Source organism: Anas acuta, chromosome 3, assembly GCF_963932015.1.
Source record: "Anas acuta chromosome 3, bAnaAcu1.1, whole genome shotgun sequence".
Classification (NCBI taxonomy): domain Eukaryota; kingdom Metazoa; phylum Chordata; class Aves; order Anseriformes; family Anatidae; genus Anas; species Anas acuta.
In genome coordinates, this window is record NC_088981.1 from 100,722,039 (window position 1) to 100,748,439 (window position 26,401).

General features: G+C 36.5%; 1 long non-coding RNA gene across 5 annotated transcripts in view; it reads right to left on the reverse strand.

Moving 5' to 3' along the window:
• Positions 1-19,595, reverse strand: part of LOC137854718 (uncharacterized) — a 136,806-nt gene extending 117,211 nt beyond the window's left edge. For 4 of the 5 annotated variants that reach the window (XR_011095352.1, XR_011095349.1, XR_011095351.1 and 1 more), the window contains exons 1-2: positions 19,478-19,595; positions 17,739-17,833 (exon numbers count right to left, since the gene is read on the reverse strand). This is a non-coding gene — a long non-coding RNA (uncharacterized lncRNA). The remainder of the gene's footprint in view (positions 1-17,738; positions 17,834-19,477) is intronic. The other variant, XR_011095350.1, reaches the window with a different exon arrangement.
• Between the last annotated feature and the right edge of the window lie 6,806 nt (positions 19,596-26,401).

Below are 26,401 nucleotides of genomic sequence, written 5' to 3' on the forward strand. Positions count from 1 at the left end.
TGAAATTAGTAAACTGCCATTTGTGTAGCAGCAAAATGAATTATTCAGGTCGCCATGTAGACTGAAAGGCTAATTTTAAAAGTCTAGCTTGCCTAAGAAGCACTGTGCAAAAAAGCTTATGAGGTGTAATGCTGTGCTAGATGTTCCCATACTGCCGTATGTCCTGTTGTCTGGTAGCAACTTCCATGGCTAATCTGTCCTATAAATTTTGGGTAACAGCTGAACAAAAATCAGTTTCCCCGTTTTATAAATATTTCAGATTTTTTTTCCTTTTTTTTCATATATTTTTTTTTTCTTTTTCTTTAGGACACATCAGGATACTATTTGCTTTGTATACCACCAGGCTGCAGACTCCCCAGAGAGGTCAGTGCCCTGAGGCCTGGGAGACTGCCCAGGGCCTAGGGTCACATTTATCTTTCCTGTGAGGAGGGAAGCCCTTGACTGGCTCCATCCTGGGCCCCTCTCTGTTCTCATTCCCTGTGGCAAGGACAGACACTGGTGCTTGCAACAGGTGATGGAGGTTGAAGGGACAAAGCTTCTCCCTCCTTTTCTCCCTCCCTGGATTTGACTTTGATGAGACTCTACAGACTGTACCTGAGCATCCCTTCTCACCAAAACTTCTGTCTAGCTCAGCATTGCCCTGTGAGCGGCTCCACTTTCAGTGTATCAGCATTTTCCTGACATGAAAATATTTCCTTGAAAAATTTCTGACTGGCCCATTACTAGACAAGCGTCAGTACCTAGCCTCCCCAAGCCATCTGTGATTATCTTTGTGTGTATAGGCTGAGAATTTGTACACTGCATAGCAGTTTGTCCTCCAGACACTGAACATATGAAGCAGGACTTTGGTGGTTAGCAAAGCACCCTAGCTTGAAATTAAGGAAAGGTGACTCATCTTAATGCACTTTGGTGATGTAGATGCCTTTTCTGCCACCTCCATGTCATGACTTAGGCTCTTGTGCTGTGGGAAACTCTGCTTAGGTAACCCATAACCCTCCTTCCAAGGTTAAAATCTGATTCTGTGCTGTCAGAAAGATGAAAAAATAAATAAAATAAAATAAATAAATAAAAGAATAATATGCTGTACAGTACATTTTATTTCGGGTGTTTTTTGTTTGTTTGTTTGTTTGTTTGTTTTTGTTTTTGTTTTTTAGTATATATTACCAATGTGAAATAACTAAAACCAAAATTCTGTATATACATGGAAGATGTCTATCAGTTAATTATATATGTACATATACATGTACATATAAATGTACATGTAAATATTCATTCAGATTATTCAAAGTATTATTCAGATTATTATTTTTTTTTGAAAACTTTAACTAAAAAAAAAAAAAGCCTACTGCAGCAAAAGCCACCAAATGCATGTCTGAGGTGCCCCAGTGAAATCAGGTTCAACCATCGTTAGCCTATTTGCACATGAATAGCAAAGGAAGGAGATTTAAATCTTCATTGTTACTTCAGTAGGGTCTAATTAACTTTCCTGCTTCCTCTGAGAAAAACAACCACCCCAAGACAAACACACATGGATAACATCACCCAATGTCCTGAAAAGTGCGGGGGATTTTCAACGATTTTCAAAGTGAGGTTGTTTCTCTCTTTCTCTGCTTTCATCCCCCATCATGCATCTTAAGCAAACACCAGAGGGGGAAAAAAAAAAAAAAAAAAAAAAAGCAGGATGACATTCAGAGATGTTTGTACAGCTCGAGATTGTGAGGCAGGGAAGATGACTGTCAGAGATACACAATACTGCAACATCTCAAGCATCACATTAACTCCCTGGTCCTTAAGGTGAACAGTTTTCTTCCTTGATGTGCTGCTGGCTCCGTTAACAGATTTCTGACTCCATTCTTGGCTACCAATTACTGTCCTGTGCCACTATCTGCTGTGCCAATTGCAAGTGCATCTCCATTTGAAGTGAACCAAACTGGGAGCTGAAAATCCTTGCCTGGAAGCACAGTTTGGCATGTTTAACTGTGCAGCTCAACACACAGGCCATGCTCCTCCAATCTGTTTTCTTTCAAACCTACTTTTGTGCCAGAAAGTATTCACCTGGAAGTCAGCAGTGCATGAAAACATTCAAATCAGTCTGCTGCAAGGGATTTATAGACTGTGTTTAGTGTAGGGCAACTCACCAGAGAACCTGACTTCAGGCTCTGGCATCACAGCTCCTTTTTCTTGCTTCCCATTGCTTCTTGTGTCCCAATAAGATAAGCAGTTTTTGAGTTTTCAGTGAAGAAAGCCTCACATGTGGTCTTATATTTTACAGCTGTTAAGATCTTTGGCTGCCAAAGAGAGCGCACAACTACATTAATGAGTCTGATTTTTAAAATATCATGTTTCATATTCCAGATGTAAAAAATAGAAACCTTTCTTGTAGTGTTGGCTTAAAGTTTATCATGGAAGCAGTTCTGCAAGGAGAAAACAGTTCAGAAAGCAAAGTTGTTCAATGATTCACAGAGATGTTTTATTTATTTATTTATTTATAAGCACCACCCAATAAAATTATCCTGACCCCAATAGTCTAACCCTCTCAGGTGCAGTAGGCTTTGACTGTCCATCTGATGTTTCATTGTTCCCCTTTCCACTTCACAGTTGTTATTAAAAAACAGAAGCAATCAAACTTCTGCTCATCTCCTTTCCCCTAACCATTGCATCTGACTATGAAGAGGTCTAATTTCAATAAAGCCTCACCTCAACAAACTGAACTTCCAATCATACCTGGTTATTCTGATATTTTCCAAAATATATGGCTTATGTTCCCTCAGGTAAGGCATGAACCTAAAAGCTATACATGGATGCACTGCAGCTGCAAAATCTGTCCTCATGAGTATTACAAAAAAAAAAAAAGTGGACCTCACTACCTCTCTTTCTAAATGACCAAAGTACTGTCACAGGAATTTGGCATGCTTGGAGCACAGCTGGTGGGCTGCATCCCTCAGGGAACTTCTGCTGCAATTCACTACCATGGAAAAGGCCATTCACAACATTTACATCCCCCCCTGCCATCTCATTCCTTCTTTAGCATCACAGATTTTTTCTGGCTCAGTTTTTTCTGATGTAATTGTGCATAGAGCAAAACTGTAAACCAGATCACAAGAGTGAGCTGCATTAAAACACAGTTATTTTCTAAAGCCTTTTCCGAAGAGATGTCATCTCAAAAATTTAAAGCCCCACAGAAAGTTGCAAGAACACAACTGAGGAGAAAGCAAATTGTGGTATGGGGGTGGGAATGACAAATGGGGGAGGTAATCTCATCAGATTACTGCACCAGCAGATTAAACAGAAAAATACAGGAAGCTGTCCTGAAGCAGGAGTCAGTGCTTGCACCAGCCAGGTGCTCCCTACAACATGTAAAAAGACAAGATGAGACACCCTGGGAATTTTTAGGCTGATCACAAAGGTCTGAAGAATTTTTAGGCATCTCCAGGGTTAGGTAATACTAGAGGGAAGATTTGGGCTTTCTGTGGCATTAACTGGAGATAGGTGCCTAACTTACTTGGGTGGAATGGAGGGGATCTGGAACTTGCTTTTTTACCAAACTCCTAATGAAATCAGTATCAATGCTTCTAGTGATAGATTTGGAGCAGGATTATACCCTTGTTTTCATGGAAAGCCACAGACCACATGACATGTCACACATACTTTTGATATTTCAAGCATCTTTTGGATTGTTAAAGATCCCAGCTATAACTCCTAAAAATTTATGACAGCATCATTTTCTTCTTTCCTCTTAGTTTTGGATTCTATTTAATTCTTATTTCTTTTCCTTAGAGAGGTCATTCTATAATTTTCTAGCAGAAACAGTCTTTTTTTTTCCTCTGAGTTTTCTGGGAAGGCCTTGGTATAGGTGTTTCTTTTTGGCTTTAGATATTTTCTAATAAAATGCATTTTGGGATTGGTTATTTTTGTTGAAGCACATATAGTGTGAAACACTGCGAGCATTGACATCCTGCCTCTCTACTGAAATCAACCAAAACTTTGCCAATGGCATTAATGGAAGACATTGGTTTCCACATCTAGTTTTCAGCTGACCAGCCTTTCTTTGTAATGTAGTTTTGTATCTGTAACATCAATGCCAAACATGGTTTTGCTATATAAGAAAAGTTTGGAGAATGCCTCTGAAGTGTAGTTCACTTTCTTTCCTTAAGAATCAGCCCCCCAAACAAGCCCAAGAGCTCACAGCAGTTTCTGCATGGCTTCATAGGGTGCTCATGCTTGTGTTTTCCATACCTCCTGATTTCTGCACTTCAGTCTGTTGGTGTGTTCTCACAGCAAAACTTTTTTTCCTCCCCTACCTTCAAACAACCATTATTTCTCATTACTAGCATTTCATCTACATGTCATAATTTATGTCTTTCTAATCCTTACACTTGCTGGAGTCAAAGCACAGATGTGTCTATAAAGATAAGAATTTCAAAACATGAGTTTCATAGAGAGCAATTTTTGAAAGTCTAACTCTTGTGTTTCATGATTAAATGAGCTCTGAACTCTTTTGAGGAGATGGGCAATTATGTTGGTGGGTAAACACTGGGTGCCTTTAAAAACTTGGAACAATATTGGCATAGAAGAAGAACAAAAAAAAAAAAAAAAAAGAATTTCTATATTAACAAATTATAAATTTCTATTGGCTGCTTCTAGTCTCTAAATAGCAGTAGGTAAGTAAAAAAAAAAAAAAAGTTAAAAACAACTGAAAAAGGGAAAGCAAGACAGTCAGAAAATTGTCAACCAGGTAATGAACATGAATCCCATGCAAAATATTGACTGGCATCTTTCCTGATATCCTTAATTTCTAGAAGATCATACCTTTATGAATGAGTACCTGTTATAAGTATAGGCTAGCAGATGCACATGTAATGAAAATCAAAGCTAATTAATCATATCATTGTTGTGTTCCATGTTTAATGCCTGATTCATTATTTATTAGGGAAGAGATAGATTTTTAAGGCCAGAGGTGTCATTATAATTATGTAGTTTGACCTCCTGCTTGACTCAGTCAATACAATTTCACTCAGTAACTCTTTGTTTAGCACCAAAGACTGAACTGCAGCTTGGCCTTTACTGAAGTGTCCAACCTGGATGTGAAAGCTTTATATGATGGGGAATCTACCTCAACCCAACAAAATCTGTTCCAGTTTCAGAGTGGAAAACAATTTTTAATTAAAATCAAAAGGAACTTAGCATTGAAAAAATACATTTGCAATTGATTTAAGAAAACAAACAAACAAAACCCACTATGCTGAATGCTATAAATTTAACGGGAAAAAAAAAATCAACTCAAAGAAACTTTGTTAGGAAACCTTAATTTCCTCTATGTATCATTTAGAAAATATATTGGCTTCTTGTCATATTTTTTTGACTATGCTTTTTCTTTCTTTTTTTTTTTTCTTCATCACGACAAAAAAAACACACACACACACTTTTGAGAACTCTTTTTCTAGTGATTATTAATAGAAATACAGAATCATAGAATAATTGAGGTTGGAAGGGATCTCTGAAAGTCCTCTGGTAAAACCAAATGCTTGAATATCTATGATTAACAAAAAAACAAAACAAAACAGCATACAAAATATTTGCCTCTTAGAATACAACTCATTTAATGACCGAAGAAGTATATCTTTTCATACGTGTCTGTGAACATGCCTCCAAATTCAGAAGGTTAGAAGTATTGTGGGATGATCATTGGAAATTTAGGTTTAGCATAATTACATTAAAATGTAGGAACTTCAATTAGTTAGATCAATCTGGGAAATGACCGACTCTGTTTCTCTGGCTTGTATATGAACAGACAGATCCTACTCAAAGGTTAAGTAAAACCTCAGCCTTCCAGAGCTTTGTGGCTTCCAGAGAGACAAGGTTGAATGTCATCATAACACAGGTGCTTCAGTGTTTGGTTTAAATTTTGATGGGATGAATCTAACCTCTGCCCACAGACTTTCTCCTGGAGCTGCAAGCATCTTGTCGTCTTGTGCCCCAAGTGGAAACTCTAGGTACAAATGAGCAAGACCTGAGAGAATTTCCCCATGGGGAAATTCTGATGGCTGAGTCTAGTTTTTAAATTTGCTTGAAATTTCAGACTAGGTATCACCTGAAGTGCCTCTTGAACCCTCTTAGACTTGAACAATTAATTTAAAGGCAGAAATTTCTTCTGGTTCTACAGAAGTTGTTAATATAAAATCATTTATTTATTTATTTATTTATTTTATATGTCCAATGCAAGGAAGCTATTTGAGACATCTATCTTCAATTCAGTAAACTATAACAAGGGATTATGGTGTACAATGTATGAATATATCCTTGTCTTTCCAGCTACTCTGTGAGTAGCTTCTTTTGATTGGCAATGACAATTACAGGACTGTCTTGATTATTAAAAATGGTGTTATATCTATATATACATGTCACACCTATTGTTCGGATATTCCTTAAAAATAAATGACTGAGTTTTGTTCTTCTCTCTGAGATAGATTAAATATCCTTATTTCAGCAGAGGATGAATGAAGCATGAGAGGGTTAACTGCAAAAGGTTAGTAGTGTCTCAAGAAGAGGCAGAATTCATCTGACAATATCAGAGATGCAGACACCCCAAAGTTGTGTGTCATCACCTGTCAATATACATAATCTGAATTAAATCAAATGAATTACAATAAGAAAAAAATACCTATTTCTTTCCACTGCCAAAATAACAAATTCAGGTGCCTCTGTTGCAGATATGTTCAGTCAGATAAACTCCTCAGAGAAGACAGAATTTAAGATTTCTGAATTCTTATAAAATGCAATAACTACTGTGTCATTCTGCGTTTTACATTCAAACATTTCCTGGTAGTTACTTATATGCTTTTAAAAATTCAGCCAGATCCCTTCCAATTCCCCTGGCACACCTCCCCTCTGTGCTTCCTATGCATACCATGTACTAAGCTTTAAGGTTTTCATCTGTTTTTTACATTTCAGCCAGCGCTGCTTGAAATACTGTGTTTGCATTTCTTTTTTCCTTCATATTCCTTTAATGTGCTGTCTTCATGTATGAGCAAGATGAGGAGCTCAGAGGCAGCATGCTTACTTTCCTCTGCAGCTGCTCTTTGTGTGACTCCACAATGAGATGTCAGTCATGTGCAAGAGCACTGTAAACCCCAAGCTTCTCCTCTCTTTCTGATGCTTCTATCCCACTGGTGAGGTGTCTTAAAGAACATAAATGCCTGGTAAAAGCCTCCACCTCCAGCATATGCCTGTGTATAAGTGTAGGGAAAGGATTTCTCTAGAACACTGCGTATACATTTCAAAAGTGATTTTATTTACTATTGCTGGTTGCTGTTGTTGTTGTTGTTTGTTTGTTTCATTCTTGGGTTTCTGATATGCTGAATTTAATGGTAAGATTGAAGCCTGCCTTTCAGAAACAGTGTGTATATGTTATTTGCTGTATCTGAAAAGCAGGTGTTCTCAAGCCAATCTGAATATTTTGAGCAAATCCGTGCTTTGAAATGCAAATGCATTTGCAATGTCTGCATAGTTTGAGATAAAGCAGTTAACAATGAATTAATCCTTGTTTTATGCAGTTCATTATCAAGAGACTATGGCCAGTCCAACAATGTATTTGGAACATAACAGGGTCTTGCCAAACAGGTAGGGACTCTATTCAAAACGAGGACCTACAGTTACAGTGAGTCTGTTTTATGAGGACTGCACAAAATGGCACAAAAAGACAAATTTAGTTTTCTGTTTATGCTCAAAAACCTGAGGTGTAGGTACAGTCAAGGTTTATACCAGAATCAAAATTTCCCAGAAAGTAATAAAAAGAATGTCATATGGAAAATTTCTAGAAAATTTAGTTTAGAGTAAAGGTTCACTTCTGGGGAAGGTGGCTTTTTTAATGAAAAAGAGGTGCCAAAACCATGTTATTTTCATGAGAAATCCTCTTTCTCTGAAAATTCAAGACTTTGACTATGAATAAATAAATAATTAATATTTTCTATATATATTTTTGTTTGTTTTGTTTTGTTTTGTTTTGTTTTAATTGAACCAGCCAATTCATCCAGATTTAGTCTTCTGTGCTTCATGGGATCATGTTCATGTAGTAACTGCATGTTCCCATGGCAGTCAGTGTGGATGATGAAACAGGCCTAGAGTGCAAAATTAATAGTTCACCATTAATAGTTCATCATCACTGTTCAGTCCTTCATCTAAACAGTTGTGGCTAATGATCTTCTACCATGTTGCTCTGTCTGATAAGACTGTGGTAAAAGTGATAGCTCTGTCTATATGCAGAGCAAACTGCACCTTGGTGGGATGAAGCCTCAATCTGCAAACATGAGAATGACTTCCTGCACTTGGCTCTGTCAGATAAGCCATGATGTTGAAGAAAAGGAGGAGTGTTTTCATTAATAATAATAATAATAATAATAATAATAATAATAATAATAATAATAATAATAATAATAATAATAATAATACCACTTTGCAGTCCCACTTCCACTTGGGCTCCATACTTTCTCTCTCTCCTAGCCTGAAACCTAAGACAAACCCAAAGCCTACCCCAAGGCTGGGCTGAGCTTTAGCGATGGAGCCGTGGATTCCTACCTAGCTTGGTACACATCTGCTCTCACCCGAAATTTGTTAGATATGCACCCACTCTCCCATCCAGATATACCACAGGTTGATTAACAGAGAGCTAAGTCTAGATAAACAGGTAAGGGGAAAAGTTCCTGAGTGATTTACACCCACCTTCCTTCCTTCCTTCCTTCCTTCCTTCCTTCCTTCCTTCCTTCCTTCCTTCCTTCCTTCCTTCCTTCCTTCCTTCCTTCCTTCCTTCCTTCCTTCCTTCCTTCCTTCCTTCCTTCCTTCCTTCCTTCCTTCCTTCCTTCCTTCCTTTTTTCTAGAACATTGGATTTTTGTTGTACATCCCCCTAACTGTGGCATAACTCTGTATGGTAGGCACTGTCATAACTCAGGGCTTTGTTCACTAGATTCTGTTTTATATTCTGGATCTGTTTAGTCTTAGCTACTCAGTGTTAAGATGCTATACAATTATTTACTTGAACATAGCAGTTTTCTTCCCATTAATACATTTATTATTTTTTTTTGCTCAGTATGTTTTAATGACTTATATTCATGATTCCAAACTGCTGAAAAGAAGACTTCAGTTTTGCCTGTCTCTAATCACTGTAGTACATAATAACAGATGGCAGTATTCCTAAACTGCCTTATTCAACAAATGGTATGAGATCAGACTTCTCAAAGATTTCATTGTCCCAATTAATAATTATTATTATCAGGAACTAAGAATGAATCTTCAGCTTCATATGTTGTAAACATCTTGACCTACATTTGCAGGATTACTAGCAATTCTTATTACTTCCCTTTTTCAGTTTACAGAGAACAAGATTATAAAGAATAAACTTAGCAACATGATATTATGCCTAACCTATATTGCCATAGGTTAGGCAAGCAACATAAGTAGTTACTTTCTAACTTATTGGTTGCCATCACTTAGCTTGGATTTTGTTCAATTCGGGTATTGATGTTTTTTTTTTTTTTTTTCCTCTATATTTGCTAGTATGGAAACATAAAATAAAAAAAATAATATTAATAACTTACAAATTATTATTTTTTGTGGTTTTATTACAATATAACTGAACTAGTTATGCTTAAAATTGAGAGGTTTATTTCACCACTGTCTCAAGTCACAAGTGATTCAAAAGCAGAGCAGCAGGACAGAAGGAGAGGGAATACTTCCTGTCTGTGCTGACTCTTTCATTCTACTCTAGTAATATACTATACTGCTGACCTGGAGGAACTTTGGGGGTCCAGAGGTTATTGAACTGCAATTGATAATGGATTTGAGGTCTGCTTTCCAGCTAAGAAACCAGGATTCGATAAATGCCGAGCTGAGACCAGGTCTCTACTATGGCCTCTTGGGCTGGTAGACCAATTATTTTAGTTTAAATTGCAAAGCAGTCTCCTATTCTAATATTGATACATTTTGTGAAAGACAGAGTGTGCACATTTTCTTTGTTCAGAATAACCTTTAAATATGAAACAAAGGAATTACTTTAAAAAGATTCCCATTCATGAGCCACTTTTCACATCATTATCTTGCTGCCTGACAGTACTAATGAGACCTAACATTCCATTTTTTTCAGAGTCTTGAAGACAGTGTCCTCATGTATCCCAGAAGGAAATAATCTCTTGTTTAAAAATTAATAAAGAAAAATTAACTTAACTTTCACAGGTGCTGTGTCAAAGTCCTTATGTAGCTTTCAAGAATTTCAAAGCCAATCATCTTAAAATTTATTTTAATATATTTTCATCACTGATAGTAGAAGGAAAATAATTACATAAATGTAGGAATTAATGAGTGCCCAGCAACACTTGAAAAACCTTTAAAACCAAGATTCCTATCAACATTTCTTAAAGATGCTGCACACCTACTTAGTAGGCTAAGACAAGCAAGAGCAGGTGAAGGGTGTCATGACTGACTCGACAGTACTCTGTGATATGTTTCTGTGATACACGAAACTTTAAGTCTACCAGCCATGCTGAGTGTAAAGATGGTGGTGGAAAAGCTTCAGGCATAAATCACTTCTGCAGACTTATAGTTAAGGCAGTCTACCAAACAAAGGAAGTCATGGTTAACATGAACAGTGCATTGCATGCTAGAAATTAACCAAGTTGATCTTCTTATAGATATTATCAATGTTGGTCTTGTAGGAAATAGATAGGAAAGAGTTGGGTGATTAATTCTATGTGTATATATATGCAAAAGAAAATATTTGCGTCCTTAAATTTCAATTAAGTAAGGCACAAATAGTTTCTGACACTATCAGTTTTGAATGCTTTCTTTTTTTCTTTTGTTTAAGGAAGCCCTAGCTGACTTCTCTTTGCTTCACAGGTAGCAGACCTCTGGTACTCCTTGCAGAACAGTGTCATGGATGCAAGGATTTTACAGGATTTCCAGGGAAAAATGAACAAGTATTTGAAGTAAATCCACTGGGGAGAAATAAAGAACAATAACAACAGTCTACAATGGGCTCATGATACTCCCTATATTCAAGAACAGCCAGAAGCTAGAATAGTAATAGGCAGATTTGTGTAGACTTATTATTTTCTTACTCTTCCTAGGGCATGTCTGTAACCATTATCATTTTGTTATTTTATGATTATTCTAGTTTTCAAGCTGTAAAGTGGTAACTTCTGTTTTGTTGTTTACAAGACTAGAAATGCAATACATGGGTGCCTGTAAGAAAAGCCATGTTTTGTTTTGTTTTGTTTTGTTTTGTTTTGTTTTGTTTTGTTTTGTTTTGTTTTTGGACATGTGGGTTAAGCTCTGCATCCCCTGAAAATCAGACATTCTCATTCCCTCCAGTGTAGTTGATGCAAAGGTAAGTCTTATTGAGTAAGGATACCTGGTCCTGTATAATCTAGAAAATGGGTAGCCTCACATTCTTAATCATCTGAACATGAGATGGTTGATAGTGTCCTCCCCGTGTCATGACGAGTTCCTATATAGCCTATCTTTGGACTGAGGCAAAGAGTTTCACATGGACTCACAGTCCAAGGCTAGAATTTATTCTGCTTTTCAAACAGCAGTGCTCTCAGACACATGGTACAGGCCTAGCACCTCAGAAGCTTCACATGCAAGATGATCCCTGGGAACAACAGGGTACTGCTTCCAGTACTGTCTTCCTGAGGACAACCCCCCTGGCCAAATAACTAACCCTTTAGCCCTTTCTATATGTTCTATATCCTATATGATCTATTTGATCATATATATAATATATGATATTATATAATATATATCTTATACTTATCATATTTTTATCATCATATATTTATATCATTTTAAATCATATATTTATATAATTTATATAAAATATTTATATGAAATGAAATGAAATTTTATATTATTTATATTCATAATATAAATATATGATAAATGAATCTACAATATTCTATATGATCTATATGTGATCACTACAGAGTGATCTTGACTGACATGTCTCTGCCCCTGCATTTAATGACCTCTTCAAGTACAGACCTAGATCAAGTGGTACATCCTGGTCTTATTTACCATGTATATTTTAGTGACCAGGCAGTGGAGCCACTCATAAAGCTCCCTACGGCTATTCCAACAACACAGCCACAAGAACTCGGTTGCTGCACTGAGGGCTGCAGGAGCTAAAGAAGCCCCCAGCAAAGAGGTTGTATTCCCCAGCTGTGGGACTGCTTGGCACTGTCATCTTCTGAGACTTGGATCAGACATGGGATTAAGTGAGTCCTTAGCCTGTACTAGTACAACTATCCCAGTATTTTTGTGGTTTTAGCTTCTGGTAGGCTTTGGCTATGTTTCACGCTGTCCTACCTTTATTCTAAACCAGATACTATATAAGACCATGAATTAGGAATCATACCACCCTACCAATTCTCAAGGTTTGTGTCTGTTCTCTAACAGAGCAGAACCAGCTATATCCTTGGCTCTTTAAAAAATCTCATATGTTCTTCTGCACTGTACTATTAGTATGTTAAATTCCTGACATGGGAATTTAGGAGGGAATCCTTGGAGAGTTTTTGCAGTGGATTTGCCAGAGAGATCCTGACTTCAGACTGTTAGGGCCTCTGTGAGTATCAGACTTTCCTAAAAGGCATGGAAAAAAAACAAAGGAGATGATTGCGTTCTTCAGTGTTTTTATGAATACGTCAGTTTCTTTAAATTACAGAAATAGTAACAGAGAATAAACATCCAGATAAAAGATCTGTATTCCATAATTGCCAGATATCTTATGAAAGTCAGAAACAACAAGGAAGATACAACTGAAAACCAGAAAATATTGCACAAATCCTGCCAGGTAGCTGCTTACCAGCAACAGGCATTTTGCTCCTAAAAACTACAACTTGGAATCTATCACTTTAGTTATGTTTCTAATGTAAAGAGAGGAGTCTTCTAATTTGATGGTCTCTAGAACAAGTGTGTTCATCTCAGTCTTAAAGTTAAGTGAGTATTTTAAAGAAAATAGTACTGCCAAGGGTACGTCCTCCAATGCTTCATGAAAGTCTACAGGCAGCTTACCAGGTTAAATTATTATGTCATTATTTATCTGGATATTTTGTGAATATGTGAATCTTGATATTCTCTGAGACTTTAATGAATGGAATTTATGCTCACACTTAGATATATGAAATTCTATTGTTTTTGAAAGGATCAGAAACAATTAAAATACGTAAACTTAAACTCCTGCACAAGTATATTTGATTTCATCATATTTGGGATTCAAAATAGATCCGATTAGTTACATAGTGTTTTGCTTCCTTAGCTGAGATTCTGATCTAATGATCATTAATTACTGTTGATTACCCTGAGCTGTGGTAAAAAGCTCACAGACACTGAAAATCAACTACATGACTAAACATAGAGAAATATATTGTAAATCCTGTTTAGGACTGTAAAGGAACATCTGTGAACAGTTTTAGCTTATGTTTCCATTCTTTTGCCAGAAGATTTGACTAAATGGGCCTTGGTCCATCCATTCAAGCTGTTCATTCTCATCTCCAAGGCTGGCTACTTCCAGCCATAGAGAAAGTTGCTCAGAGGAGGGAAAATATGAAGCCCTTAAACTTTATCTGCCACCTACACAGTAGAGTTTCAGAGTACATCTGAAATTTCTTAGACAGGTATGATTTTAGGCATGACTGATAGACCTTCTGAAATTTATTGTGTCTATGGAAACAGTAGAACATCTTTTCCGATTTCCTATATATTACAAGCTACTATGGATTATTTTTACACTTACTCCAGGAAGAGATATTTGGTTAATATACTTCTCTTGGCAATTTATTTCAATTGTAGTCAATCTGACTAATGAAAGTCTCTGCCTAATTTTTCTATTTTGAATTTGCCTGACTTAAAATGCTATACCATTGATTTTATTTTTTCTTGTACCTTCCTTTCCTAGATTAAATTGTCTTTTAAGATTTACTTTTTTTTTTTTTCCTGTGAAGATTCATTTTCAATGAAATCAACCCAGCTTGAGTCTTCTTTTCAATAAGCTAATCAGAACCACAGATCTTGCAGAGCAGATGTCTCTATTTGAATACCTTGTTCTCATTGTTATTTACTATTCCACTAATCTTCGTAGAATAATTTATCATTAATAACTGTATATTTAGGAACACTGGCAAAGTTGGTGTATAGAACCAGGTTTGATGATGGTCCAGATAGAACTCTACAGTAAGCTCTCTCTTTTGATGATGATTTGCCAGAGACAGCTAGTTTTCCAAGTCTCAGCTAATTATGAATTTCTTTATGTCTTATTGACATAATTCAGTGCTATATTTCTTTTACTCCAGTAAGTCAAAAATCCAGGTATAACTAAGCATATTTATGTCTGCATAGGTTCTTTGTCAACTATATTTGTCATCTCATCAAAGAATGAGTTCAGATTTGTGTGACAAGACCTATTTTCCATTACGTCATGTTGGTTGGTATTAAATATATTCCAATCCTTCGATTCTTTATTAATTGAATTCAATGCAACCCAGTGCAACCAATGCAACCATTATTCTGCTCTCACTGGTATCAGGGAACAGATAGTAGTCACCTGAGTTATTCTACTTACTTTCTTTGATACAGACTGTTTTTTTTTTTCTTTTTATGAGAAACCTTATGATTTTTTTTCACTGAATTTCTTGCCAATTTTTCCTTCAATTTCAAGCTACTTAAACTCTCTGTCTTCTAAGCACTTGGCTGAAATCTGTTCAACAATGCACAGCAAAATATACTAAAAACTTATTATATCTGACATTGCATAAAAGCCACAAGAAATTGCAAACACTGCTTGACTTGCAAGGCAAAACACAAGGTGGCAAGGTTAAACTGTAATGCCGGAAAACATGCAAAACTCTTGGCAACACAGGTTTAATTTTTGTGTTTCGTAACAAAACCCCCCAAAAGGTCAATTTTGTGCTGTCTGGGTTCATTGCAAATGCTACACATAACTCTATAGCTAATTTTCTACATGTGATTTCCATACTGCAAAGAATTTTTCATTTTATGGATGGTGACCTCTATCAAACTTACAATCCTAAAACTAAGAAATTCCCAAATCCATTTATGTCTGGTCTACATGAATAAATTGGCCACCACAGTATTCCAGAACAATTATTCTGTTCACAATACTGAGTAGTACTCTAGAATAAAAAAATGAATTTATGTCCAGAAGACAGTACTGTCACAGAGCAGCAATAGTGGGGCTTCCTTGTAAAAGCAGAGACACCTGGAGCCTGGGAGGATGGGATCGTGTCTAGCTTCATAGTCTTTACAGAATTAGTTCCCATTCCACAACCCCAAATTGAGGTGGTAGAATAGGGCAGTCACGGAAACCATGATCAGGCAACTGATCTCCAGGCAAGTCTATAATGGCCAGAAGAGTCCAAAATCAAACCAGGAAGCTAACTGATCAAGGCCAGGTTAGGATCAGGAAAGTATATGGCTAGGGACAACACACCTTCACCACAGCGTGGGCAAGGACCAATATGAGGGCTGTGCCAAGGTGGGGTAGCCCCAGACAAAACTTCTCAGAGCTCATTCTCACAGTTAGCTTTTTTCCAAAGCCACATGGCTTTATGATATCAGAAGGGATGAAAATGCAGGGCCTGCTGGTGGGCTCAGTGTCCTGGCTACCAAGCTATGTTATAACAGCCATTGTGGAATATCTTGTTCAATGACAGGCACTTTCAATATCAAGGATAAGTCTTACTTAGTAGCTAGATGACAATCTTGTAAAACTTTGCTTCTGCCACCCATTCAATGAAGATGCTTCAGGGAAAAAGATTCTTTAGGTCAATGCTTGTAATTGTCTACTGCAAGAAGAATTTAATGTGCTATGCCTAATTCTTGCTTGTGTAACATGTGGCTGTGTTGCTGGATGTCAGCTGAATCAAGGACCTCTGCAGCAGAGTCCTGGGCATCTCATCTAATAGTTAATATTAACTTATGCTATTAAGGGAAGTTTTAATTGGAATTGTGAAATTTCATTAAATTTTTAAAATCTGTTTTCTTAAGCAGTCTCAGAAGTTTCATTTTTATGTGAAACAGAAATAGCAGTACTTATAATTTCATCAACATTTTTAAAGTCTTGCTTTCTCACTGAAGATTTTACCAAAAAAAAATAAAATCCACCTTCTAAATATATATTTTTTGTAACACAAAAGGATTTGTTACATATATATCAAGGATATGTTCAAACCATTGTGAATGATCCCATTGTCTTAACAAGTTGCCACCTGTCATCTGAGCTACTACAATAAAAGCTCATCTGTATGTTCCTTGCCCTTGCAAAAACAAAGTTAAACCAAAAAGGAAGTTTATGCTAATAGATTTTATTTGACAAATGCAACAGGCACAAGAATAGCACCTTGCATAGTCTCATATACTGTGGATGTCTGATAAGCAATAAATTGCCAACCTGTAGTAACTGAATTACTTGTGATTGTAATAACATACATGTATACTATTCTGTAGGTTTGATTTTATCAGTGTATTGGAGTGTTATACTTATTCCAGACTCAGTAAGGAGACTTAGAGCAAGCTAATTATTCAAAAGCTTCTGAACATAAGAGTTCAAAAGTGTTTTGACATATTGATCCTTCCAGATTCACATTTTACTCTGGTTAAAGTTCTCATAAACAGATGTTTCACTGACTAAAGATTCAGGGGTATATTGTAAAGAGTAGTGTTATTTTGTCTCTGTTCTGTACTGCTTGAACAAGTGGTGCTCTCTTGTGTCAATAGTAAATATTTTTAAACAAGATTACTTTTAACTCATCAGTTTTGGAATATCTGAGTTGTTGACAGTGGCTTTCTAAATGCCTTCAAGAGGAAAATACACAAATACCTACTGAAGTCCCTCAGAAAGGCTTTAAATGTATATGAATTTGCCCTTCCTAAAGTCCTGTGCTTTTGCTTAAATGGTTTAGGTATAGGCTTGTTTGTTTACATAGATAGGTGCCAAAACCTTAAAATTTGAGTCTGTCAAGGTGAGAGCTTCTAAACACCACAGAATCAACACTGCGGCAGGTTACTTTCATGATTCATGTATCTCCATCTGAGGAGAAGCAAGATATTTTAACAGCAGTGAAAAACAAAAATAACTGCTGGAAAACAAATATTTTACAGATGTAAATACTGGGAGGCTGAAGAATCAATATGTTTACTTCATCATTTTGTTGAGAATTCAGGACCAATCTGTCATATTTAAACCCAGAATACAATTTGTCATTCCAAAGCAATACTCACTTGCATGTCTTTTTTTTCTTTTTAGTTTTCCCTCCTTGGAAACTCTAGTATAATGCAATAATAATGTTCCTACAGATATTGTTTCTGACTGTAATAGATAAGTGGTGAGCTAACCACTTTAAAACAGCAGTTTTGTATCACTGACACTGTCAGATTTGATTCTAACATCTTAAATAGACATCTTCTTTTTGCTGTGTGTATAAATATATGCACATATATGTACTCACAAGCATATATAAGTAAACATATATTAACAGAGATACCATACTCTCTATACCTTTATCTATATATACAATATACAGGCACACAAAATGAAGGGCATGGAAGATGAACACATACGTCCCCTTTATACACACAACTTTTGTAATACTAAGATAATGCTGATAAGATATATCTCATCACCAATGCAAACTCACAAATAATTAATCCCTTAAAACATACAACATCTCATCACCTCTATGCTTGCTTTTTGTTGTGGTTGTTGTTGTTCTCTTTTCCTTTCCAACCTATATTAAGCTTGACCATACTTCAGAAGTTCTGCCTTCACAACTGTGGAAGTTGGAAACATGGTTTTATTTATTTATTTATTTATTGCTAATATAAGCCATAGACAATTATTATTATTATTATCTTTTTTTTCAGAGATCTATGTAACTTTTCCATGGATGAGGAGAGAAGGAGCTAGATCATGTGTGACTTTACCTAATGTGATTCTTGCACCAGGAAGAGACTATTAGCCATCTTCATCTGTACTATATAAAGGAAGATATCTATCTGTAGCCACAGTTACACCAGTAAAAAGTAACAAAAATGTGATTGCATCTGTATGTCACATCACACTAGTTCTCTTGTTAGCTTTTTTTTTTTTTTTTTTTTCCTAAAATGTGTAAGAATTTACATAAGAACTTATACTTCTTCATTCAGAGGGTGGCAAGGCACTGCAACAGGTTGCCCAGAGAGGTTGTGGATGCCCCATCCCTGGAGGTGTTCAAGGCCGGTTTGTGTGGGGCTTTGAGCAATCTGGTCTAGTGGGTGGCCTAGCCTAGGGCATGGGGGTTGGAACCAAATGGTCTTTAAGGTCCCTTCTAACCCAAGCCATTCTATGATTCTATAATTATATCTGCATAAATATGTCTATGTCAGAAGTGTCAGTAAATCATGAGGACTTCATACAGCTGTCAAATACATTGTTCACATCATGCTAATTAGAATATCAAAATCTCTGTCTCTTTTCTTTGTAAGGGGAACACCATATTTACATGAATATGGATTTTCTGTTTAAGTCTTCCTGATGGATCAGTAGAGTCCGACACTGCCTTGAAAGTACCTGCATATAAAAAGGCTTTGGGTTCTTTGGGAAAGAAAATATTACAGCTTATCTCTCTCCTTCAGTAACCAGCAAATAGCAATAATTCTGTAGTAAAGATAGAGCACTGGTGCCTAAGCTTTGATGATGAATCTCGTTTCTATGATTTCTTCATATAAAAAAAAAAAAAAAAAAGAACACCATTTTTAAATCACTGACATGGATGAGGTATTCACTTTTTTTTGTTTTTTGTTTTTTGTTTTTTTTTCCAATAGCACATAAATCTACTGATTTAGAACAGTGTGCTTTATTCCAAACGGTAATTTGTTCAAAGAACTCCATCCCTATATTATTTATCCAGTTCCATGATTTTTAATCAGAACGCACATGCAGTAATTAACTGTGCCTGTTGGGAGAAAAGCATAATGTAAGTTAGCATCCATCAGAAAGAAGGTTGATGAGGCTAAGTGACAGAGCCCGGGTGTGCAACGTAAGTTGGGTTTAGGATAAGCAGACAGACCTGTTGATTTCTTTGCTGTTTACATTTTGCTCTGATGAACAGAAACTGTGAGTTAACTGAGTTTTCCTACCGGTACTATATTGAGTGACATATGCACATATACTAGCTAAAGGAAAGAAGACCAGACCTACTGAATTCAGAGAAGATGAAACAGTTATACCAGCCAATAGTTTTCATGTACAAAACATTAAATATGTACAGACATTGTAGGCTACTCAGAACTCCACTGAAACACCCACTTGAGAGTCTGTTGTATACCATGCAGAGGGAATAAAGACCTTAGACAGGGATATAAAACATATATATATATATATTTATATAAGCAAAACATTTCTTAAGCAAGTGACTTCTCAAGTTAATACTTTACCATAAATATTCTGTCTCTGAAATCTTCATTTTCCTCTCTGCATCAGCTTCCCCCCACTCCTGCCCTGAAACAGTCAGCCTGTGCTGCAGAATATATCCAGCTGAACTTCTGCACTTCCTTTTAATAAGGACAGATATGCAGGGAACCAGAGACTGAGTAATCAGTTTACCCAGCTAGAGACAGGGCACTCTTCTCTTCTGAGAAAAGCATGTTATTTGCTGAGGTAGAGATGGTATATCATCATTACTAGCATTATTTTAAACACTATTTTTTTTCTTCCCTAGTGTTTCCATTTCCCATGTATTTTACATTGCAAAGTTTCACGTTTACAATGGTAAGCATTCCATCCTACTTTGGAAAACTTCTTACACATTTTACTTATCCATGTTTTAAAACTGTGTAGTCTGACTTTACAATAAAGATCACCAATGATGAGTGACTCTGAATTGGAAACATTTTAAACAATTTTCTGAGCACAATGATGAGACCAGTGGGATAAATACACAAATATTTAACCACTTCCAGTAAGGATTTCATAATGGTCTCCTCTCTGAACAAGTGATTAAGTCAATTTGAATTCATTAGCTGTATTTATGCTGTCTGTTTCCTTAATACTGAATGAAAAATGTGTGGTGTAGAACTCTATGCTGAAGTCAAGCTCCAGGCATTCCTTAGGGACTTTTTCTGGTATCTCGAGAAGACAGCACAGAAGGGTGTAACCGTGGCAGCAATTTGAAATTTGCACCCTCTGGCAGATCCCTTTCCATCCACCCACACTGGAATCATCATTTCCCAAAGTAGACATGCCATCACACAAAGAATGATAAAGGCACAGCAGCAAAGACCAATGATGGAGTATTGCGGGGTGAGAGGTGGGGGGGGTGGGGGAAGAGAGAGAGAAAAAATAAATAAAAACAACAACACACGTTATCCTCTGCCATTCAATACCAGAAACATTGTCTGGGAAATTAATTGCTCAAATGCCATAACTGTTCATTGATTGGTATTTAGGTGTGACCTTAGCTATTTCTTATAAAAAGAATTGCAGCATAGTCTGCTATCAGATAAGCTCATGTGTATTTGTTAGTGGGAGGAAATCTGGGCTTGGTTGTCTCCTGGTTTATACTGAGAAAAGTCAAGCTATAGAAACAGGAAATTACATGACAGGGCACTGTATTTCTCTTTCCACCTCATGCCAATGACTAAAAAGTCAAAATTTGTGTGAGTTTCTGGAGTTAACTTACCCCACTCCTTGAAATGATGACATTATTGTATTTCTACACTGTAAAATGGACAAAGTTTTGGATGCCCAAATGGTGAATGCTGGAGAACTGAGAGTTATTTAATAAAATAATGCTGGAGTTATTTTATGAAATTACACCAGCAGCTTACCTCTATTTAAATAAAAATAAAAATGAATAAATAAATAAAAACATTTAGATTTTCCAAACTGAGAGCTGTCTACCATTCTATCTTTATTTCCATTTGCATTACGTACTCTTTAAGTCTGGTCAAAGATTGTTTATTTTCTACATGTGAATCAAAAGTAGCACTTTTCATCCATGAGCTAAGAAAATCTCATTTATGCTGCTAGAAACATATCTTCCAGTACTGGTTACTAAGCAGGTATAACAGAGTTAGGTTACCTAACATGCTACAGCATCTCTTCATATAAAAATGTCTGTGTTCATGGTGTTTTCAGTGTGGTGCTAATAAACCAGGTGTGGAAGCAACAATATTGGCTGCTTTGGATGCTGGTTTGCCCTGGCATGAAAAGCAGAGCCTGCACTCCTCTAATTTGAAACCCACAAAGTCCACTGAGATTCCAGTATTGATTCTTTAGTGTTAAAATAGAGTAGGACTAGAAGACTTCTACTTTTGTCAGACTCTGAAAAATAAGAATTTGAAATTATTTCTGTGCTGAATTCTCATTATCTACATCTATTTCCGCTTGTTTCACACTTAACAAAATTTATTTCTATCATATATATGAAAAAATAATTGGTCTCTTAAGCATGTTTATGTGCTTATTCATGACAGAGAGATTACTTTATTTAGAATTTTTACAATAACTTTTATTGTTCTATCTAATCTCCTACTGAGATCAGTCAGGGTTTTACACCACATCCTCAAAAAAAGAAGCACAGAAATAAGCCCAGTTTTAAATGTCTGATAACTCATTACTGTGGTTGTCTATGCTCATAACTTCAGGGAATGAAATAATGATTTGTCATAGATATAGAGGCCACATTTCTTTTCAAGAGGCTTCCAGTGACAGAAACTTTCAACTATTGCTGTAAATATAGCACACTAATTTAAGCAGTATGTATGCTCTCATGTTGACCCCTATTCCGAGATAGCCTATTAATACCTTTTCTGGAGTTCCTGTCAGGCCCTTACAATGCAGTGGGTGGACAGCAGGTGGGCAGGGGTTGGGCATGCAGGAATGTGGCTTCATTCTCCAAAACCCACAACAGCCCAGCCCAGCCCAGCATAGCCCAGCACAGCCCACCAGGACAAAGTGAAGCAGGAGCAACCCAGGAAGATGCAGAAATGCTGCAGTCTCCTGCCCAAGCTGCTGCCACGGCCCTCATTTCTTCTGGAAAGTGGAGTTCCTTTCTCCAGATGCATCCAGGATGCTTTGGTGCTGGATGTTTTAGTGAGACCATAGGAGCTGAAAGTACAAACTAATTTTTCGATATAAGCTGAAAAGCTTATTTTCTTAATCTTCCTTCTTTCTTCCATTGCAGAGAGACATGGCTTTATGGGTCAAACCCTGTGTGGGATTTGTGTGGTTATGGACTGTCTTTACGTCTTGGGTGCTGAATAGGACAGTACAGAAGAATGTTTGCATTTTAGGCTAAAGATGTCTTTCTCTTTCCCTAAAATGGGGTGTCTAAAAATAAAGGAGTGAGACAGTATCATGTTGCCTGTTGCTGTAGCCAGCTTACTTTTATATTTTAAAGTAATATTTTCACAATACCTTGAGTTACTGTGTTACCATGCCAAAGCAGAGGAGTTCAGGGTAACTATCAACATTTCCGATTCCAGCTCTGGCTTTGTCTCTGCATACCTGTGAAGATGAAATCTCACTTTTTCAGAGAGCACATTGGAAGTGCCTGTTAGCCACTACCCTTGGCTTTGGGCAAGTATGTTCTGGTGTGTGACTTACAGTACAGTCATGAGAGGATCACTGAAAACACTCTGTGCTGGACTCTTCTTTTGTTTTTCAATGTTTTTACTAATCAGGGAGGGGGAAGGATAAGGAGCTTGATCTGACATCTGGAGCCTTTGTTTTATATTCCTACCCAAATAAGGTATATACTTTAGAAAACAGAAACAATTATTTACTTTAAGAGCCAAACAAAAGATGCTGGAGAAGGGGAGGAGGAAGAGGAAGGACAAAATTTTAATATGAACAAATACTATCAGTTATTTACTTGTATTTATGTCATCAAAGTATCAACACTGTGAATTAAGAAAATTCAGGATATCTTTCCTGAAATATTTAATGATTCTTTTATACAGGTATGGAAAATACCTGATGCAAACAATGGAATTTTCTCCTTAACTACTTTTGTTTGCACAAATGTTAGTTATGAACGTATTTTAACTCAAGGGCTTGCACCAGAGATGTTGGAGGATGCATAGGCTCAGAATGAGGCGGGAGAGCCCCAGCTGTTCAGATGAGTTCCCAGCTGGCCGTCTGTGTGATCTTGGGAAAGGCACTCCACATCTGTTTTCTTCCCCCATTTCCTTTGCTTATCTAAGCAGTAGTCTCACTGTATGTAATGGGGTGCCTCCCGTTTGGCCTCCAGTTGTTGCAGCGGAACAAACTCCAGCTTCCTCTCTCCAACCCTTTGCTTTCATTTTCATCTTGTTTGTTTTCACATTTAGGAAAATGTGTCCCACTGATGCCCAAAAGTGTGTGCTCCTGGCTGGGCACCAATGTGATGACTGTCAGTGAACAGGGCAAAGAAGAAAGGTAGCTCTACTAATTATGTGTAAGCTTGGGACAAACTTGGCACCCCAGAATGCAGCTCTACCTCGAAGGTCCAGGGGACATCTGGCAACACCACCTGCTGGAGGTGTGTACTACGTGGCTTGTGCAAAGACTCAGGAACAAAGGGATTTCCTGGAAAGCTATTGCAAACCTCTCAGTGATCAGCGACTTTGCTGTACGCAAGTCCAGAGGGATACACTCTATCTTCAAAACTCTAATGCCACTGAGTTTCATCCTCTTACCCCTATCTACTCAAGCTTGAGAACTTGAGTAAGATGAAAGCATTTCAGAAGAACAGGACAGAGTAAAGTTTCCATTAATGCCTTGTATCCTTGCAATAACAAGGAATCCATTAGTGAGCCTATAGCAAATAGATATGCCAGTCCTTTCTTTTAAACATTCCATGCAGTCAGTACAATTCCTTTCAGAAGCTGGATTAATATGTCCCTGTTATAAAGCAGCATTTAAACTAATGGTGAGTTCTCTGACTTCATGTGAAGCAACAGCACATTGTGATCTTTAATTGCTTTCTCTGTTAAGAAATCTCCTCTTATTTCAGGATTGAATTTGTTTAACTTCAGCTTCCAATCACTGGAAAGTTTCTGACTTACAAAAAGAACAGCTTCCAGACACTGGCTGAAAGTTGAGGTTAGATAAATATACATTTGTCAGTAAGGCTGAAATGCCCCTGCCTAATTATTTTCAGTTTCTAAGCATAAGTACGTATACACTGTGATCAAGTTACTTTTCATCCTTCTTTTCATCTAACCTAACAGGTTGAGCTTATTTACCCCCTTATTTTTCAGTCCCTACTTTATTTGCCCATCTGTTATTGAATTCATTATAGTATTTCAAGCTGACATCGCATTTCAGTACTGATATGATGCAGTAACTATAACTCTAAGTGTAGCGGTCTCCTTACACAAAATAATGATGATTTTTATAACTGCTGATACCAAGACAACAACAACTTTTAGATCATTGATTACCTTTGAAATGTTTGTAAATAGCTAAACATTTAAATGTTGTTAAATATTTTCTCTATGCCTTATCTTCTGCTCTTCTGGTATCTCAGCAGGAGACAGAACTGAGTTTGGAGGAACGCTTTCAGTTCCTGACTCTTAAGTCTTCTACTCTTCACCGGGGTGATTGTTATTTTTCTTTCTGCTAAAGAACACTTTTTAAGGGATATATACCGCCTATATCGAGACTGATTTTGTGAAGAAACATTACAGAAATGAATGTGTACTCCATAATCTGGAAAGTAAAATGTCACTTTCAAGGCTGTTAGAATCATATACTGAAATTCAACTCTAATAAAAACTGCTGAAAATGGCTCCTCTATGCCGTACATTCATATGAACAACTTAAATTACTCATTCTTCTTTTTTTAATGGATGATTAAGTCAAGTCCAGGTAGGTAATACTACCTGGTAGGTATTACTAAAAAATCCCTACAAGTGATAACTTTACAGTGAGTTTGTGTACCACCTTTTGGTTTCTAAACTATTTGTTTTTCTTTCTAATTTATAATAGAAATACTGAAAATCAAGAATTTTATCAGTTCGAGTATTAATATTGGTATTCTCAATTTGTTGGAGGTGAAAACAAATGCAGACATTAAAGTAATAACACAATAACAGATTTATTCTAAATTCTAAATTATAAATTCTATAAAATTATTTTGCCAAAGTTCAATGAATAATTTCAATGAACACTTTGTCTTTATTGCTTTCCAACACCTTGTTTTAATTAGTTCATGCAACAATTCTGTTGAAACAATATCAGGGAAGAAAAGCCAGTCACTCTATTTGAAAATAAATAAATAAATAAATAATCCAAGTGACTTTTGTTACTTTAAATCCATACTTTACTGTATCTCATATCATAGTATAATCATAGTATATTTGATTATATGATCCCACCCCTGTAAGATTTAAACAGTTTTAGGTACATTGAACTAAAAGCAGAGCTGGATTCTAGTTCAGAGCCTCACCTACAGAACTCGTCTACTTTTCTTATCTCTTGAGTGATTTACTATTTATTAGTAGCATACTTTTTTTTTCATGAAGTAAAGTTCCTTTGCTGCTCAGCACAAATCATATTGAATGGAAGTTAGGCAGAGTTTTTGGATTCATTACAAATGTCTTTAGCAGTCAAAAAAAAAAAAAAAAAAGTCTCCTAGTCTAAATTTGATGTTTAAGTTTTTTTTTTCTGTAAATAATAGACAAAAACGGCACATAGAAAAAAACAACCCATACAAAAATAGTCATCTAAGACTTAGTTGGGAGAAAGTAGGTGATTATTTCAGATGAGACAACCTAATTGTTAGACAATCACAATTGGTTCTAAGAGAGGTAACACCCACCCTTTAAAACCACTAGCAGAACATTTTGGAACTGAGGAGTATCTTCAAAGAAGTCTTTTGTCTTCCCTTGCTCTCAATTATGGAGATTATCTAAGATCTGTAAGAGGTGATTGGATCCCTGCACAAAAACTCCAGTCACTTGAGAATTGGAAACACCAAAATCTATTCAGAAACAACAAAGGAAAAATGCAGAAGCAGGGAAACAAACTCATAATGTAAATGTTTAACAGTTCTACACAGCGCAAAATGATGAGTTTCCAATACAATATGAGCATGTCTATGAACAACAAACTCTCTAGCATATGCTCTGTAGACTATTTGTAGAAGAATTTGCTGCGTGAAATTAAAATGAATAATGGCAGTGAGTGAATTTATGTATGTTACTGCTTATAGGATAGGGCACCTTGAATGTGTTGCTATGTATAAAGTTAGTCCATCAAGTAGTTAAATCATTTTCTTCCCCTTATTTAGTGTCTCTTCCACACAGGAGAGCTCTTGCTCCTTCACCTTATCCCCATACAGAACTTATTATGCACACATAGGCCCCTCATTC